Consider the following 20,236-nt stretch of genomic DNA (forward strand, 5'->3'; position numbering starts at 1 on the left):
CGTTGACTCTACAACTGGTCTGGACGATAACTTCCTGACCTAAATCAAGAAGCGCGTGTCTTTTTCGGAAGACTTTACTTCCTTTTAATGATGGAATTGATTCATCGCGTAGATCCATCTTTCTTTCAAATATATTATAAGAAATTGGGTAAAACTGATAAAATTGTCCAAAACAAAAGTATCTTTAGTTATTTGTGCAAAAATATGTGATATATGTTTTAAATAACTTGGTAAATTTTTCCCACACTTGGCTTTTATTTTCCTTTCTCTGCCTTTTTATTGTCCTCTATTCCATTTTAAATGAATTCTAACATTTTGGATTGTTTCTCAATTTATGTCCTTTCCGAGGTAACAATAATTTCGGTGTTAACACCTAGTTTTATCGTTCATAAATATGTACAAACATGATTTTGAATTCATTTAATTGAAAATTTTGAAATTTTTTACTAGAATTGGGTAGTCAGTATATAAGACTAGGGCTGTTCTTTATTATCAGAGAGCACTAGATTCTAATACATCTACTACGTTACTAGTATTTTTAATGGTAACCAAGTGTATAAGTTAAATTTTTTAAAAATCCGAAAGAATTTAATCCCTTCCCACACTTAAGATCTTGCAATGCCCTCATTTGCAAGAAATCAGTAACAATTTAAATTATTGAGGGTGATTAGCGTAGAAAAATGATTAAATTTTATCAAAGTTTCCAAACATATTGGCGTTTATTTGCTGAATGATAAATAGTGCACATCATTTGTTCATTCCGTCTTGTTGTTACATCACATTTGTTTTTCGTTTGGCGTCAAAATTAGTAGCTTTTGCTGAACTTAATGCCAGTCTTTGAAAATGCGCTATTTTACCCTGTTGTGTATATGAAATAAAATACATACAATACAAATATAAACATGCATGGTAATTTGAAATGGGACTTAAAATTCGACTTTCAAATTAAATATGAAATATTAGTACAACATAATAAAAATATTAAACATTACAATAAAAGTAGCATAATATTATATGTTTAAACATAAATAAATTGAAATAATAAAAAAAATCATAGAAATCACCAACGGGAACTATATCAATCTGGATAGGGGTTCCAGTTCATGTCGTCGGTCGGGTTCCATGGTTGGTGATAGGTGTACTGATAGGCCTGGTTAGGGTCGTAGAGAGTAAATGATGGTCTCATCTCGGGCTGGTGTGGAGGATAGTAAGCGGGTCGGGTCGGTACGTAGTAATCCTGAGGTGATAGCCGACTCATGATCTGATGCTGATGATAGTCCCATCTATCATGCTGTCGTTGCCTAGAATGCTCGTACTCATTCCGGGCTTGCCACTGCTCTAACCGACTAAATCTATCCTCATTTGTCATTTCTACCTCATCTATACGCTGGTAGACGTCAGTCATAGCCTCCCTAATGACATCCCTAATGTCATCTGCTTCCTCCATTTCCTCATCTGAACCTCTCTCTACCTGTGGATGACGACCAACATATGGTACTGCCTGATTGCGTCTGCTCTTCAATACCTTAGCACCCTGATAGAACTTCAATCCTAAAGTATCATCCTGTTCCCTACAAACCAAGAGTGGACCCCCTTGATCCCTATCTACACCCAAATACTCTCCAATGAGAGTAACAAAAATACCTCCTCTTATTATTCCCCCTTCCTGTATTCCTTCCACTATCTTAGACAAATAAAAACCAACACAGTAGGGGATATTAACAAAGCCTCTTGGGTCTCGAATACACTTAAGGTAGAATAAATCATGTAAGGTCATTTTCTCCTTGTTGTGACCTCTCTGTGTAATCGAGTTAGCCAGAAATCTATGAATTATACGAAGCTCGGCTCTGTGAATATGTAAGTAGGTGTGTGTTCCTGCCCGCCCAAAAACATTATAATCTGACATACGCCTCCAGACGGCGTTAGCATCAAAATTTCTATCTACCCTTTCACCATGATAAATCAAATTCATACAATCGGGTAGTAGTAATTCAGTGGGCATATATATCTTTAAAGCCCTGGGCATGTCCAGCATGGACATCCTGTACATCCTACGGCCAAGTATAAATCTAAGAAAACTTCTATCATCTAACCTAACTACATCCGCATTAAGTGAAATAGTACTCATAAGCTCAACGCACCATTCCTTATATACAGGCCTGAGAATGGTGAATAAACGTTCCCAATCGGAAAAAGAAGAGCTGCCATACCTTTGGATCAGATGCTGTCTAACTGAGTTAGCAAGTTGGACCCTTTCCAAAGGCTCCCAATCGATTACCCTTGGCACTTCTACATTTTTAGTTACCAGTTTGAATTTGTTACTTTGATATGTCGGGTAATCTCTCCAACTTCGATCAAACCTCAGATTAGGATGAAACTGTTCTTCATGAATCGTTGGGTGTTGTACTATCGGATGCATCGGAAATACTACGTAGGCATCAATATATTCTAGTTGCGGATCATAATATGGAACGTGTTGATCAGGTTGTTGTTGTTGTTCCTGTTGTTGCTCCGGTTCAGGTTCATATTGCATTTCTGGTTCAGGTTCTGGAGCAGGTTGTCTAGATGATGATGATGCACCATTAGTATTAGTAAATCTCTGCAAAACACATTAAACAAAAATTTTGTGTATCCAAATATGCATTAGTGTTAGCAAAATAACAACTTGAAACAATTACAATAACATGTTCAATCAAAATTAAACTTATACACATTTTCACAATTTTTACAATTCTACACTTTTTCAAATAAGCATATATGAAAATGTTTACAAAGTTCATAAGCATTCAACTCAAATAACATGTTAAAATAACCATTACTAGCAATTAAACAAGTTTCAAATGGACATCAATTTAATCAAGTTCATGAATTTTATACCTAAAAAGTCCACTTTAATTCTCAAAAATCATGTTTAAGATCAAAGTTTAGATCATTTAGCTACCTAAACATGTTACACTACTTAATTTAGCAATAATTCATGACAAAAATCGGCCATAACCTGTTTATATCAAAAAGCCCTAAATTGCTCAAGAACACAAACTCTAGATTCCTAAAAATTTTGAAGTTTTTGGCTTCAAATCATATTAAATAGCATCAATCTAGGTTATACATGCATAATATACTAACAATTTAACTCTAATTACACTAGAAATTAACAAAATCAAATTAGGTAAAATATAGCTCAAGAACACTAAAAATCAAATTTAAACAGGTTTAGGGGTGAAATTGTTACCCTTCTTGATAAACTTCTTATCAAATTCATGATTAGAGCGGATTATAGCGAGAAATTTGGTTGATTTTGGTGAAAAATTGATGAAATTAGGGGTGTTTGTGTGTGTATGTTCGTGTATTGTGTGTGTTGGAGAAGTGAGACAGAAGCAGAACTCGCTGAACTTGTAACCTGACCAGTTTTTTGACACCATGCGATCGCATGGTTTTACTGGCCAAACCCCATGCGATCGCATGGGGTTCTGGTATTATTTATTTATTTATTTTTTTAATAAAAACCTTATACTTTTTAAAACAAATAATTAATTAAATATTAAAATTTTGTTGTCCTTGTTATTTAGGACGAGGTTGTTTCGGATCGTTGTCCTAGTCCGTCCCTCGACAAAATTTTAAAATTTGTCATTTTTAAGCGCGGTTTTAAAAGCAAAGATTTTTGGGTTTTTTTAATGTTTTTGGCATACTTTAATTCAATAAGATTAAAAATAATGATAATAAAAGTTCTCGTCCCTCCCTTGGGTAGAGCAATTTCGGTTCAACGACCTAGTTTTCAACTCACGACGAATTTTAAATATCAAATTTTTCTTCACCTTGGACAAGTATGTTCGTTTTTAGCATTATCACTAACCTAGATCAACTTTTCTTCACCTTGGACAAGTATTAATCTCCAAATAAGATTAATCAGCTTCCTAAGTCCCTTTAAGGAAGTAGATCACTAAGCTAGCCTATGCTTCCACTAATTGAAGTTACAAGACTTGTACACTCTGAAATGATGATCCTAACACAATACTAGGACATACATTACATTAAGTAAACTCATAATATAAATGAATTTGATTAGTAAGTTTACAACAACCCAATTCTATATCTACAAGATCATAGAATATTCTCTTGCTTGATCACATTTGAGTAGTAATTGATGCTCTTGTGATCACTGGAGATATGCCTTTTAAATGTGCAAGAGGGGTCACTTCAAATGAACTCAAATGTTTGCCTTTTATAGTGAGATTCAAAAAATAGCGTTGACACACGGTTCCCATCACTGTCGACCGTGGTGCGACCGTGCGTGCTCCAGTCCAAAATTGGTATCCGTTGTATAGCCGTTTGACTCAGATTTGAACACCACTTTTTGGCACCTTTACTCCTTCTAGCACCTGCAAAAGAAACTAAACATCCTATACAAGTACTATATGCATTAAGTGTGTGAGATTTGGTCTTATTGCATGAAAGTGACTAATCATTCCAAAAGTGGCAAACCCAACATTCTTGGAGAAGTGTCTTGATTGATATTTAGGGAAATTTCAGATTGGTCAAGACTTAGTTAGTCACTTTAATGCTCTTGGTTCAATTCTAAAGGCTAGTCATTATATCATTAACTTCCTAGTTCCAATTAATCTCAAGTCATGTTTTATTTGAGTTTAGTTAGGGATTAATTGAATAATGTCTCTATAGGATAAGCATAAAGTATGTAGAGACATTAAGGCTAAGTTATTATTGAACAAGCAATCATACTTAGTTACTTAGACTAGACCAAATAGAAAATTAACTATTGTGAACCATTTTACACTTAATCTATTGGAGTAAGTTAGTTACTTAAATTCTAACTAATGAGCACATGGCAAACATATTAAGTTGACAAGTTTATGAGTATTAAGCATATTAGCAAGTAGCAAGTAATACCCACATAGCAAGAGATAGTTATTCTAAGATCAATCATGTAGATACTTGTACAACATATAATTCAAGCACTTAATAAGTATAATGTGCAATATAACACATTTCATGATTAATGTGTAAGCACACATTAATATCCAACACATGCATAAGGGAAGAGCAATCTCTAGTTGGGACTTGGTGACCATCCTAAATGTATCTAAGTGTGTTTTAGGATTACAAGTCATTTCTAGTTTAACCTTGAGATCATTGTTCTTCATTTAGCCTTAATTAATCACTAAGTCCTTTTTAATAGCAATCATTGTTCTAGTGATATTGGCTTGCGTGTGTTGATACTTGATGATCATAATAAAAATATCTAGATAAGAATTAAGATCACAAGTTGTTGATTAACACTTATGTGTTATGCCTAATCTTGGTTAACTTGTCATTAAGATGTCATTAGGCGTAATTAATCACAATTAGTGTTTTTATGAGCAAGACTCAATTGAGTATGGAGAGAGCATCTATCCTAAGTATGTTTAGAAAGGTTTCATGAATTATAGATGCCAGGAACTAGTCAAACTTTATTTGGTCGAAATTTGAGACAGAAGAAACTGCGGTCGCACTGCGGTTGACCGTGGTGGAGACCGTGCAACTTGTTTTCAAAAAACTTCGTTGCTATTCAGTTTGGGGTTTCACGGTTGACTATGCGGTCGACCGTACCTCGACCGTGTGTTTGCCTGAACTTTTAATTTTATTCTTTAACCTATGTTTGACTTGGTCATTTACAAGATAAAGTATGGATTAGTGACCTTGCGTGTTTTATGTTAAGATGTCAGTCATCACTTATGTGTATGTGTGTGTGTCATCATCAAAACATATTCTTTGGTTAATTACACTTTGGTTAATCATACTTAAGTTTATCGTTTAGTGTATTAACCCACATTCAACCAACATTCTCCTCCTTTTTGATGATGATAAACCATACAAGTGATGAGGGACATTTTGCTATAAATACGCAAGTGTTAACAATCACTTGTATCCATCTTTCTCCCCCTTTTGTCGAAGCAAAAAGGTTAGCTCCCCCTGGAACTAAGCTTGCCCTTAGAACAAAACTCCCCCTTAAATTGTGCACGTTGAAAAAAAAAATATATATTAAAACACAACAAGCACACATTTTATTCAAATTAAGCACGAAACATAGTAATGCATATATGAAGATATGCATGGAAGACACATAAATTGGAAGCATAGGTAGGCATTCTTCAAATTGCCTTAGCCTATTTCTTGAAGTGAACATAGTGATGAGTGTCTCTTATAATTCCTTCTAGCTTGTTTAGATGTCATCCGATTTTTAGAACTTTTTCGTGAATGACACTGATTTGTCTTGAGGTGGCAAGGAGGTTAAAGTTTGGAGGGTTATCAAGAGAAGGTTCAACAAATGGTTTGGTTGAAGCTCTGCAAATCGGGTATGACGATACTTGAGTGTGGTGATAGGAGGTCGTCAATTTGAGATGAGTAAAGAGTTTAGTTAAGTGGAGACCATAAGGTAGTTTCAAGAGTGGTTCTTGAGCTGCCTGTTGCATTCTAGATGCCATCAGAAATGCAATGTTTACCTTAAGTGAGTGTATGAGACACCACTAAAGAGTAACCTCATTTGCATTCATTCTCCAAAGTAATTCACCCTTTCCATATACATTTATGGAGATGATCTGTTGCCATAGATCATATGCTGAAGCGAGGTGATGCACTAAGAAACCCTATTTGTTGATGGACTCAAATTTGAGTGGTCCTTCACTCTGTGTTTCAAGAACATATTATTTTTCCAACCATTCAGGAAACTCATCAAATGAGTTTGGGTTGAGGAAAAATTTGATCCCGGTACTTGGAACATCCATGATGTTTCCAAATTCTTCAAGTGTCAAGGAATAGCTTTTGCCATAGAGAGTGAATGATATCTTCATATCATTATGGAATTGGAAGTTTGCATAGAACTCATTCACATGAAGAGGATATAGAGGTCCTCGAAGATTGAGAAAGACATTCCAATTCACATTAGAGAAGTTGGCCAGCGAATAGGTTGAGAGTTGATGTATTGACACTTCTCTTCCTTCGAAAATTTGTCTCATGATTTGGTTGTGGGTTTTTAGGGTTAGTGAAGGTGGGTATGAGTTTTGGTTGAGTATGCTAGTATTTATAGAGAGCTACTAGGGAGTACTTTTGCTTTTTTCATAAGTGAGGTAGGTTAAATGAGTAAAATCTTTTGGTTGACTAGTCAATTCTTTATTGAGGGAAGTTATTTAGCCTAATAGAAAAAAAATGATTTGCAAGGTTTATTTTGCAGTAGGGCTTCAGTCATCCGTGATGTAAGCCGTGGATTAATTGTAAAAAAAAAAAAAATTAAACCTCGTTGCTGGTACAGAACACACACGGTTAGATGCTTGGATTTTTTTTGAATAAAGGCATATAATAAGCACACACAAATACTTTATTAAACACACATATTAAAGTTCTCAAAACACAACATTCAACCATTCATCCACAAAAGGTTTTTATGAGAATTTGTTATAATTCTTCACTTGATTCATCATCCTCCTCATTTCCTGACCTACATGTCAAACTTCTGATCACTCCTTTAAGTAACTTCTTCATTTTTGATTCCTTTTTCAGAATTTTGATTTGAGTTTGATAGATCTTATCCATCTTGGCATTTACCCCAAGGTCCCTCACCGGTTCATTTTCTTCTTCATTTTCACTGTCTGAAATCTCAATAGCTCCTCTGCTTGTTCCTGCCTCATTGTTGGTTCTTCTTCGTTTGGAGGTTGATACTCCTGTTGCTTTTGATGGTAGGATTGGTTTATGAGTGAGTGGAAGAGAGTCATCACTTGTGATTTTGAGGTGCCTAAATAGTTTGTTTAGATGCATTCCATTAGGCAATCCTCGAGTTGTTTTGGTGATGAGTCCACTCATTTTAGTTGCTATCAGATAGGCAATATTTACCTCGATTCCATTTTCTAAACACCATAAGAGAGCAACTTGAGTAGCATGGATGTTTAAGTGATTTCCTGATTTGCAATAGATGTTGTAGTCAATGACTTTGTTCCAAACTTCATACTCAGGAGAGAGATGTCTACTCATTACTCCAGATCTCTCGATTTCAGAGCGAGAAAAACTGTCTTTGCCTAGTGCATCTATTACTGCCATTCTGTTGGAGATAAAACTTGGAAGATATGCCAGTCCATGATGCGAACTGAAGAACTTTTCACCACTTGTTGGAACTTGGAGAATGCGTCCGAAATCCTCAAGTGAGTAGAGGTAGTTGGTGCCTTGGAGACTGAAGGAGACTTCATCATTCACGAAATTGTAGTTTGCATAAAATTCGCTAATGAGAGATGGGTAAATGGGACCATCAAGAGTGAGAAATACTTCCCATTTAAGAGTTTTGAATTGTCTCACAAGTTCCGGCATTTGATCGTGGGCAACCTTTCTTCCTTCAGCGATAGGATATCTAGAGAGAAACCAAGCGTTGTACCTAATTCTCTCTGTAGGATCTGAAGGTGGGTTATATGAGTCCTTTCTTTTTGGTTCATCTCCTCTTGCCATTTTCTACACAATGATACTTTTAATTAATTTAAAGTGCATAATTCAATTGTAGGCAACATGTTTTGTAAACTTTAATTATCATCAATACTTAGGTGTTTTGATGTTAATATTCTTCACATTTTCACTCTTCATTAGTGTTAATGAGTTTGCAACTAGATTAGGTTTTTCACAAAGTTCATATGTGTTCTAGACTTTTGAAATCATCATCAACACATGTTTTGACATTCAACATTATTACACTCAATTAGCAACAATGTTATTCCTATATCATATGAACAATGCTTCTATGAAAGTCTAATCTAGATGTATAGTGAACCCTAGAATCGTTCAATGTTAAATCAATGCATAGATACAAGATAATCATTACTACAATTGTTTTCAAATTGTTCTTCAAGAGCAATTTCAATTATTTGCATCAATTTAGGTTTTGATTCATTCTAGTTAGGGTTTCTTCATAACCCCAATTCATTATACAAACACAATTGAATGTTAGGAAAGCAAGGATTAATCATACCTAATGTAGGATTTGAATTTGAAAGAATGCACGTTTTTCTTCGTGCGGTCGATCTCCTCAGCCGTGTGTAGGTGTGTGTGTTTTGAAGTAGGTTAAAAAGAAATAAGAGTGAGGGTTTAGTTTAAATTAAAATTGAATCAGACCATGCACGGTCAAAGAACGGTCGACCGTGGTGTTAGCCGTGTAGACATTTTTCCACGAACAGAGAAGGGGTCTGCGGTCGAGTACACGGTCAGCCGTTGTGCTGCCGTGGATCCTTCTGATCACTCGTTTCTTCACTTCTTCTTTCTTCAAGCGCGTTTTGACGATTCTTAGGTTCTATAGAATACTTGAGGACAAGTTTTCTTTTCCTAACATTGAGTGATTACATCCTTCCAATGATTAATCATCAATGACACGTAATATACTATATCTATACGTATATATATATATATATATATATACATATATATATATATATATATATATATATATATATATATATATATATATGTATATATATATGTATATATGTTCAATCACACATAGTATACACAAAACGCATCAACCTAGTATTTAGCATGCAATACATATTTTCACATAAACACAGAATCCTAAGGCAAGTAACCTTCCTACACTTAATCTTTTAAAATCATTTTTCAAAAACAATTTGCATTTGTAAGAAAAACCTTTCTTTTATACAAAGTCTTTTGAGAAGGTTATTCTCATTAGCATTTTGATCATTGATTTTGATTGATTTTAAGATTACTCAATCCTTGACTTATCCCTTACCATGGAATTGCTAGCTTGGTCCATTTTTCCCATATTTTCAATTTTCCTAATAATAGATAATGGACTTTGATTACAAGATTTGTGTTTGTTAGAGTCGTGGCATACATTAATTTCATGTTTTCCTCTTGACGAATCAAGTTTTCTTTTCAAAGTGTTATTTTCATCAATTAGAGCTTTGTTAAGTTGTGTAACTTTGTGTAATTCTTTCTCCAAAAGTTTTACTTTGTCACGACTACGATCATACACAAATTTAATAGTCTTGTAATCATCTAACAATTCTTTATAATTAGAAGGATAGAATACATGTACCTCATTGCAATCAATGTTGGAGACATCATCTTCTTTGAACGGAGATTCAACCTCTTCTTCACTTTGACCATCTTGATCCATGTCATTCCAAGAGCTCATGAGGCAAAAGTCTTCATTTTTATTCAACTCTTTTGCTCGAAAATCACCAATCCTTTCAAGGCCCTTCTCTAATCCTTTACCCTTTAAACTCTTAGAGTTTAAATCTTCTTGAGAACATAGTGAGTCCCAACATTCTTTTGCACTTTCACATGAGATTATCTTTAATCTTTCTTCACTAGGAAGAATTTCATGAAGTAGTGAAATTGCATCAAATTGTTTCAAAACATCATAGTTTTGAAAAGTTGGCTTCACTAGTCTTGAACTAGCTTGTGGTACAAAGTCTCCTACTTTGATTATTCTCCACAAGTAGTAATCCTTAGATTTGAGGTAAGACTCAAATCTTGATTTTCACACATCAATATTCATCTTATCAAAGATTGGTGCTTCTTTCACCAATTCTTCCAAGTATCCCATCGTTTGAGTTGATCCGAGAATCGTTGACTCAAGTTTTTGCACGAAACGAATTGTGACACTTTCGCGATCATTTGTAGCACAATGATTTAAGCAACTGCTCTGATACCAATTGTAAGTAACTAGAGGGGGGGGGTTGAATAGTTACTTAATACATTTTTAATAATTTTTCGATTGATCACCAAATTCGATTTTACTTTGATCAACCAATTCAACTCAACCTTGATGTGTGTGGTGTATATGTTCAAAATGATAAATGAAGTAATGTAAAGAACATAGACACAAGGATTTATAGTGGTTCGGGTGGATGTTAACTAATCCACCTTAATCCACTCCCTGATTACACTAATCGGGATTTGTTACTTCACTAAGCACTTTTCTCCAAACCCGGTGGAGATCCGATTTACAAGTCTTCAATCTTCTTTAGTAGACAACAAACCTAATCTTTCTATCCCTTCGAAAGATCAACTCTAACCTAGATCAACTTGTCTTCACCTTGGACAAGTATTAATCTCCAAATAAGATTAATCAACTTTCTAAGTCCCTTTAAGGAAGTAGATCACTAAGCTAGCCTATGCTTCCACTAATTGAAGTTACAAGACTTGTACACTCTGAAATGATGATCCTAACACAATACTAGGACATACATTACATTAAGTAAACTCACAAGATAAATGAATTTGATTAGTAAGTTTACAACAACCCAATTCTATATCTACAAGATCATAGAATCTTCTCTTGCTTGATCACATTTGAGTAGTAATTGATGCACTTGTGATCACTGGAGATATGCCTTTTAAATGTGCAAGAGGGGCCACTTCAAATGAACTCAAATGTTTGCCTTTTATAGTGAGATTCAAAAAATAGCCGTTGACACACGGTTCCCATCACGGTCGACCGTGGGGCGACCGTGCGTGCTCTAGTCCAAAATTGGTATCCGTTGTATAGCCGTTTGACTCAGATTTGAACACCCCTTTTTGGCACCTTTACTCCTTCTAGCACCTGCAAAAGAAACCAAACATCCTATACAAGTACTATATGCATTAAGTGTGTGAGATTTGGTCTTATTGCATGAAAGTGACTAATCATTCCAAAAGTGGCAAACCCAACATTCTTGGAGAAGTGTCTTGATTGATATTTAGGGAAATTTCAGATTGGTCAAGACTTAGTTAGTCACTTTAATGCTCTTGGTTCAATTCTAAAGGCTAGTCACTATATCATTAACTTTCTAGTTCCAATTAATCTCAAGTCATGTTTTATTTGAGTTTAGTTAGGGATTAATTGAATAATGTCTCTATAGGATAAGCATAAAGTATGTAGAGACATTAAGGCTAAGTTATTATTGAACAAGCAATCATACTTAGTTACTTAGACTAGACCAAATAGACAATTAACTATTGTGAACCATTTTACACTTAATCTATTGGAGTAAGTTAGTTACTTAAATTCTAATTAATGAGCACATGGCAAACATATTAAGTTGACAAGTTTATGAGTATTAAGCATATTAGCAAGTAGCAAGTAATACTCAAATAGCAAGAGATAGTTATTCTAAGATCAATCATATAGATACTTGTACAACATATAATTCAAGCACTTAATAAGTATAATGTGCAATATAACACATTTCATGATAAATGTGTAAGCACACATTAATATCCAACACATGCACAAGGGAAGAGCAATCTCTAGTTGGGACTTGGTGACCATCCTAAATGTATCTAAGTGTGTTTTAGGATTACAAGTCATTTCTAGTTTAACCTTGAGATCATTGTTCTTCATCAAGTCCTTTTTAATAGTAATCATTGTTCTAGTGATATTGGCTTGCGTGTGTTTATAATTGATGATCATAATAAAAATATCTAGATAAGAATTAAGATCACAAGTTGTTGATTAACACTTATGTGTTATGCCTAATCTTGGTTAACTTGTCATTAAGATGTCATTAGGCGTAATTAATCACAATTAGTGTTTTTATGAGCAAGACTCAATTGATTATGGAGAGAGCATCTATCCTAAGTATGTTTAGAAAGGTTTCATGAATTATAGATGCCGGGAACTAGTCAAACTTTATTTGGTCAAAATTTGAGACAGAAGAAACTGCGGTCGCACTGCGATTGACCGTGGTGGCGACCGTGCAACTTGTTTTCACAAAACTTCGTTGCAATTCAGTTTGGGGTTTCACGGTTTACTATGCGGTCGACCGTACCTCGACCGTGTGTTTGCCTGAACTTTTAATTTCATTCTTTAACCTTTGTTTGACTTGGTCATTTTCAAGATAAAGTATGGATTAATGACCTTGCGTGTTTTATGTTAAGATGTCAGTCATCACTTATGTGTATGTGTGTGTGTCATCATCAAAACATATTCTTTGGTTAATTACACTTTGGTTAATCATACTTAAGTTTATCGTTTAGTGTATTAACCCACATTCAACCAACAGACAGCCTTGAAATTCGCAAAGAAAATAAGAATAACGTATACTATGTTTCGAGTGAAGATTTAGACGATTCCAATTCCAAGACAAGCACAAGTGATAGAAATCGCCATAAATCTGCGATATAAATGTTGAAAAGCTCGATACACATAAAACTAAAAATGACAGCTCTCCTTTTAATGTCTCAGGTAATCCTCTCTCCACAGATAACTTTAATGATATAACCGGTAGTGAAATTCCACCTGGCCCAATACATAACCCATCAAAACCACCTCTATCCAACCCATCACATTATAGTAGCCCAATCAACGTAAGCCTAGTCAGGAGGGGCATATCAATTTCTAGCCCAACTAAAAATAGTAACCCATATCCCACAAGTCCAATAGAAAATGATCACATAGGATTATCATATCCCTACTTTAGCACTAATCCTGACCCTGATACCTCTCCTGCAAATAATGAAGATAAAACCAAGGATAAGGCTAACCTCACTGTTTATATTTTCAACTCTAATACCCCAAAAAACACAACTAAAACATCCTCGACTACATTTAGCAAATCAAGACTAGGGGAGAAATCAAAGAAAACAGATGCTGCAACTTCAAATAAAAAAAGGAAAAGATACCATGGTCAGACTGCTTCCAAAGCCTCCTCCTCAAATTCGTTATGGCCAAATGTAAGGAAATGGAATACTTCGTTTAAAATTCTTAATGCCAAAGCCCAAGCGAGATTACCAAAAATGAAACGAGGTATAAAAGGCAAATTGGTCTCTAATTCAAACAATACGAAAAAGGCAGCAGTTTCACTGTCAGATAGTTCCCTTAGCATCAATCAAATTGGAGCTATCCTTGGTGTTTCAAAGAAAATCAACCTTCAGTAATAGGTACTCTCTTTCATGACTATGTTTATCTTGTTTTTAATGAAGATATTATCACTTAATATTAGAGGTATAGGTAAAGATGATAAAGAAAAGTTAAATTGGTTCAAAAAACTTTGTTTTCGAGAAAAACCTAATCTTATTGCCCTTCAAGAAACTAAATACAAACAGTTTTCTGAGAATAGAATTCAAAATATATGGGGTAGCTCTGATTTCAATTATGCTGTTAAAAATGCTAGAGGACAATTGGGGGGGGTGGGGGGTGGGGGTTGGGGGGATACTTACGGTTTGGGATACAAATATTTTTCATGCTAACCAAGTTGTTGAACGAGACTCCTTTATTGCGGTAAAAGGAAAATGGAAAGATGCAGGTACCGAATTGATTGTGATAAATGTATATGGTCCTCACTCGGATGAAGCAAAAAAGAAATTGTGGCAAGACTTAAATGAGGTTATGAACTGTGATGGGGTAATGTGGTTAGTCCTAGGAGATTTTAACGAGGTTCGATTCTCCACAGAAAGAAAAAATACAAAGTTCTTGTTGAGTCCCCAAAATAATTAAGGATTTAATTATGTCAAAACTGTAATTTATTTGCACTAAAATGTTATGTGCAGCCAGCACAAGTTTGTTTATGTATAGACAGCAAATATTGCTGTGTCAAGTGTTTAGTATGCTGCCTAGTCTACCAGCATAAGGTAGAGTGTATTCTTCGAATTAGCACAGGATGAGTACCCAGTAATTCAAGAATATCAAGTGACTCAGCATAAGAAGAACCAGTAAACCTGTTAAGCAGCATACAACACAAGACAACCATGCTCCATTACAAGCATGGTGGTTTCCTGAGTGGTCTACATCAATTGTACTATTCAACAGAAGTCAAAGACAAATTTGAACATGAAAGGACACGCGTCGGCGGCTGACAAGTGACCTTATAAGACCACGTGGGAATGCAGAAGTTTAACGCATGTGCAGACATGTGCTATACTTTGTCAATGCCTAGGGAACACAACACTCTATTTTTTTAAATGAATAGTGGTGCCAAACCAAATTGGGGTGTTCCTGAAAATAGCTACCAAAGAGAAAAGAGGAGAGCACGCTCTCTGATGCAGTTTTCCCCACAAGTACAGATATCCTATGTACCAGTGGACAATAGAACCATTACACGGTTAATAGGACTACTATAAATTGTTGTATCCACTATTGTAACAACTAGTGGTGTGGGTTTTGTTATTTAGAGTCCAAAACGTGTAATAGCTTTAAGTTTATCCTCATAGCTATACTTAGGTAAATCTGTGTCAACCAACTATCATTCCGCCAAGGATAGTTGTAATTCTTTGTGATTTAATCAATAAAGAATAACACTTGAAAAATAACCTTTGACTCTATTTAAATTACATGCTTGAATACTAAACTGTGTTTATTGGTTAGTTAATTAAAAGAATATTGTATTCACCCTCCCTCTACAATACTCCTGTTGTTAATCAAGGGACCAACAACTGGTATCAGAGCTTCAGTCTTGATAATTTAATATCTTGGATCTGAATTCTCATATGGCTACATATTCAAATACAGCTTACCTTGAAAATGGCTCATCCAATAGACCACCCAAGTTTGATGAAGAGGAGTATGAAACTTGGAAGGCAAGGTTCATGCTTCATATTGAGTCTATTGATCCACTCATGCCTGGTATTGCAACAGATTGTCCATATGTCGCAACTGAAACCATTGCAAGTGTTCCAGCTACTGCAGATGCTCCTGCTGTCCCAGGCAGAGAGGTTGTTCTCCCTGCTTCTGAATGGGATGCTGAGGACAAACGTAGTGTTAGACTTGACCCTAAGATCAGAACTCTGTTAGCTATAACTTTACCTAATCACCTGTTCAAACGGATTAAGGGAAAACTAAATGCTAAGCCTATGTTAGACTATCTAGATGTTACTTATGAAGGCATGGATGAGGTTAGGCAGAACAAGATTATTGCTTTGAAAAGAGAGTATGAAGTGTTCTTTTCCTATAAGAATGAGACCCTTAAGCAAACCTTCATTAGGTTTAACTCCTTAGTTGCTGACCTGCTTACTTTGAAAATCACATATACTAATTTTGAACAAGTAAACAAATTCATTGACTCATTGTCTGCCAAATGGAAACCAGTGACTGACCCTCTAAGAACCACCCAGACTTTAAAGAACTTTAACATGTCTTCCCTCTATGGTACACTTTGGAACCATGAGAAGGCAGAAGCTAAAATTGAACTAAACTTGAAAGAAAATTTTAAGTCTGCTCCCACAACTTCAAAATCTTCTAAAACAGATGATACTGCTCTTATGGCTGCTGCTAAAAAGAAAGCTCAAAAGGCTTTACTGGTTCAAAAGTTGACAGCAGAAGAAGAGTCAGCTGAAGATGATGTGGATAGTGGTACTGGGTCTGAAGAAAGCAGTGATGATGAAGATGATGTAGAAGGTTTTACTGAAGGTATGGCTTTGCTGGCTAGGCAATTCAAAAGGTTTAATCGTAATAGAACCAGCAAGTCATATAAAGGGAGTAAGAAACCAAGTGATAGGTATAGAAACTAATCAGTCAAGGGTCCTAAATCTGAATGTTACAATTGTGGGAAGGTTGGACATTTTGCTGTTGAATGCATGTCCAGGAAACCTTCAACATCACATGCTAACTCCTTCTCAAAAGCTGATAAGTACAAGAACAAGTACAAAGCTATGAAGGCTCAGATGAAGGAAAGTGCAAAGGCTGATAAGAAGGGAAAGAAGCCAGAAAAGGTTCTAGTTGTTGAGCCTCATGATTGTGATGAAACCAGCTCTTCTTCATCTTCTGACAGTGACACTGATGATGATGATGTTGGTTATGCTGAAAGGACCCGTTCATATCGATTATAAACGATTCATAATAGTTGATTACATCGCGAGGTACTTGACCTCTATATGATACATTTTACAAACATTGCATTCGTTTTTAAAAAGACAAACTTTCATTACATCGAAAGTTGACGGCATGCATACCATTTCATAATATATCCAACTATAATTGACTTAATAATAATCTTGATGAACTCAATGACTCGAATGCAACGTCTTTTGAAATATGGCATGAATGACTCCAAGTAATATCTCTAAAATGAGCAAATGCATAACGGAAGATTTCTTTCATACCTGAGAATAAACATGCTTGAAAGTGTCAACCAAAAGGTTGGTGAGTTCATTAGTTTATCATAAATAATCATTTCCAATAGTATAATAGACCACAAGATACTCATATTTAGAAAACAATATGTGCAGGTCTATTCCTGCTATAAAATTATTCATATGAAGAACACCGGAACCTTTCAAAATAACTCACCAATGGTAGCTAATGCGTAGTGCAATGACAAAATCATCTCACCGTGGTAGTTAATGCAATATAATTTTACAACGGTAGCTAATGCGTAGTGCAATGCAAAATCATCTCACCGAGGGTAGCTAAAATGGTAGCTAGTACGTAGTGTAATGTAAAATCATCTCACCGTTACTAACTACAAAATCAAATACAATATAATACAACGGTAGCTAACGCGTAGTGCAATGCAAAATAATCTCACCGAGGGTAGCTAAAACGGTAGCTAGTGCGTAGTGCAATGCAAAATCATCTCACCGTTACTAACTACAAAATCGAACCATTTCGGTAGCTAATGCGTAGTGCAATGACAAAATCATTTCACCGATGGTCGATAATACAATCTTTATATAAATCGAACCTCTGAATCCAAATAATTCAATCATTGAATGTAGTTTTGAATACTTGTGTCTATTTCGTCAATCATTTATAAAAACAGTTCATGTATTCTCAGTTCAAAATATATCTCAAAAGCATTTAATAAAACAGTTATAAAAACAGTGCATGTATTCTCAGTCCCAAAAATGTAAAGAGTAAAAAGGGAGCAAATGAACTCACAATATTGTATTTTGTAGTAAAAATATGCATATGACGGAATTGAACAAGTGCAGGGTTGGTCTCGGATTCACGAACTATATGAAGTATATATTAACACATTGTAATATTGATCAACTAAGTTTATATATATTTTATAATATATATAGATTAATATCCTTATGTGTAATTATATTAATCCTTATAATTTGTTATAATACTTATATGATATATATACTTCAGTAAATGCTATATTATTATAATTATAAATAATATTATATTAGTTAATATATTAAAAATCTAATATATATATATATATATATATATATATATATATATATATATATATATTTATAAATATCTTTTGTTCGTAAAAATAATAATTATAATGATAATAAAATAATAATAAAAATGATAAAAATAACAATAATAATAATAATAATGATATTAATAATGATTATAATTTTAATAAAAATGATAGTTTTAATAGTAATGATGCTCTTAATAATAATAATAATAATAATAATAATAATAATAATAATAATAATAATAATAATAATAATAATAATAACTAAATAATAATAATAATAAATAATGGTAATAGTAATACTACCTCAAAGAAGTAGCTCTTAAAAAAATATGCCCAAGTTCAGGTTTGAACCCGCGACCTCCTGCTAACCCGATAACATCCTTAACTATTACTGAAATAACACCCAACTTGAATTGTTTTTAATCTGTTTTTCTATATCTATTTCCTCTACTTTATAAACCCAAGCAAAGCCCAACATTAGAAAGGTCCAAGAGTAACTTATATCTCGGCCCAACAGGAAACTGGATCTTCGACGACCCAACAGGAGCATGGCCCAACAGAAACTTGGCCCAACAGAAACTTGGTCCAACAGACCCACACTCTTAAGGTAGTTTTTATTGAAAAAAAATTATTTTTGCAGCTTCCTGGTTTCAAACCCATGACCTCTTGGTAAGCAACACACACCTCAAACCATTCAACCACACTTTTCTTTTTTCTGAATTACACTCAGATTAATTTCTTTTAACCTTAAAATCTATTGTCTTCAAAATACAAAGCCCATTTATATCTTCATCATCATCATCAATATCATGAATCATTATCATCCTAACCCATTTCATCTTACTGTATCTTCATCAATTCACGATACCCCTTTTCATCTCATTATCTTTTTAATTACAACCTTAACATCATCATGCCAATATTTTCGGTCAACAGAAACATGAGTTGTATATCGGCCCAACAATTAATTTGATTAATCTATACGCATTTAGTTGAACTCATCATCGTCTTCTTCTTTAACTAACGTCACTGCTCCTCTTTTTTTTTTGTCACCATCATTTAATCAACTAATCTATGTTGAATGATACAATCAGACTTGGGTCATCTAACAATCTATTATTATGAATTAAGGTATCACTCGTTTAACCTCACAGCCCATTCTAAAGGCAGGCCTATTTAATAGCATGTAGTTCAAATTGAAACCCACTTAATAGAAATCAAATCGGCCTAGGTCCATTATCATATTAAATGGTACAGTTCCTGGTATCTGATCGATTCAAGTTGCCCTACCACTTAACAAGTGGGGATGTATTTTTCCGACATCACCATTATTATTATTTATCTTATCATCAACAACTATCATTATTATATTCATAATCACATAAATCGTCACCTTTATCGTTGTTAAGAGAACAGAAATAAGAAGCAGCAAGTAGCAGACAACAATTAACCCGGCCAATAAGTGCAACAACAGCGGTTTTCTCAAGGTCTCGATGGTGGTTGTTTATTAATGGTGTGTTGAAGAGATGACTGAACCAGAAACAGGAATAAGCAGTTGTAGTAGTTATTTCGTTACAGTTGGGTCACGAAGAAGGAAACAAGAGAGAAGGAAGAGAGAGAAAGAGAAATATATAGAGAGAAAGATGGTAATGGAGGCAGTTGTTGATGATGATGATCGTGCAGTGTTTTGCAGTTACACAGAATTACAACAGCAGCTGCAACAAAGCTGCTGTTTGCAGGTGGATGGTGGTTATTGTTGGTGTTCTTGTGATTATGGTGACTCATGGTTGTGGTGACTTCTGAAGGTGAAAGATGGCAATGGTGGGTGCTTACTACTATCGCGATAAGAAAAGAAGAAAAATATCACGCAGAGGTAGTTTAAAGTGAAGGTGGTGTTTCAAGGTGATTCACGATGCCTGTGACAATTTGGTGGTGGAATGTTGAGGTGGTTTAACGGTTTGAAGGTGGTTGATTGTCTATATGTTAATGGTGTTGGTGGTTTGATAAAAATTAAATAGAAAAGTAGAATTTTAAGATATGAAGGTGGAGACTTATCTTAAAATGAAATACGGTGGTGGTAGAGAATGAAAGAGATGGTGGGTTGTAAT

The sequence above is a fragment of the Rutidosis leptorrhynchoides genome, chromosome 10 (genome assembly GCF_046630445.1).
Source record: "Rutidosis leptorrhynchoides isolate AG116_Rl617_1_P2 chromosome 10, CSIRO_AGI_Rlap_v1, whole genome shotgun sequence".
Taxonomy (NCBI): domain Eukaryota; kingdom Viridiplantae; phylum Streptophyta; class Magnoliopsida; order Asterales; family Asteraceae; genus Rutidosis; species Rutidosis leptorrhynchoides.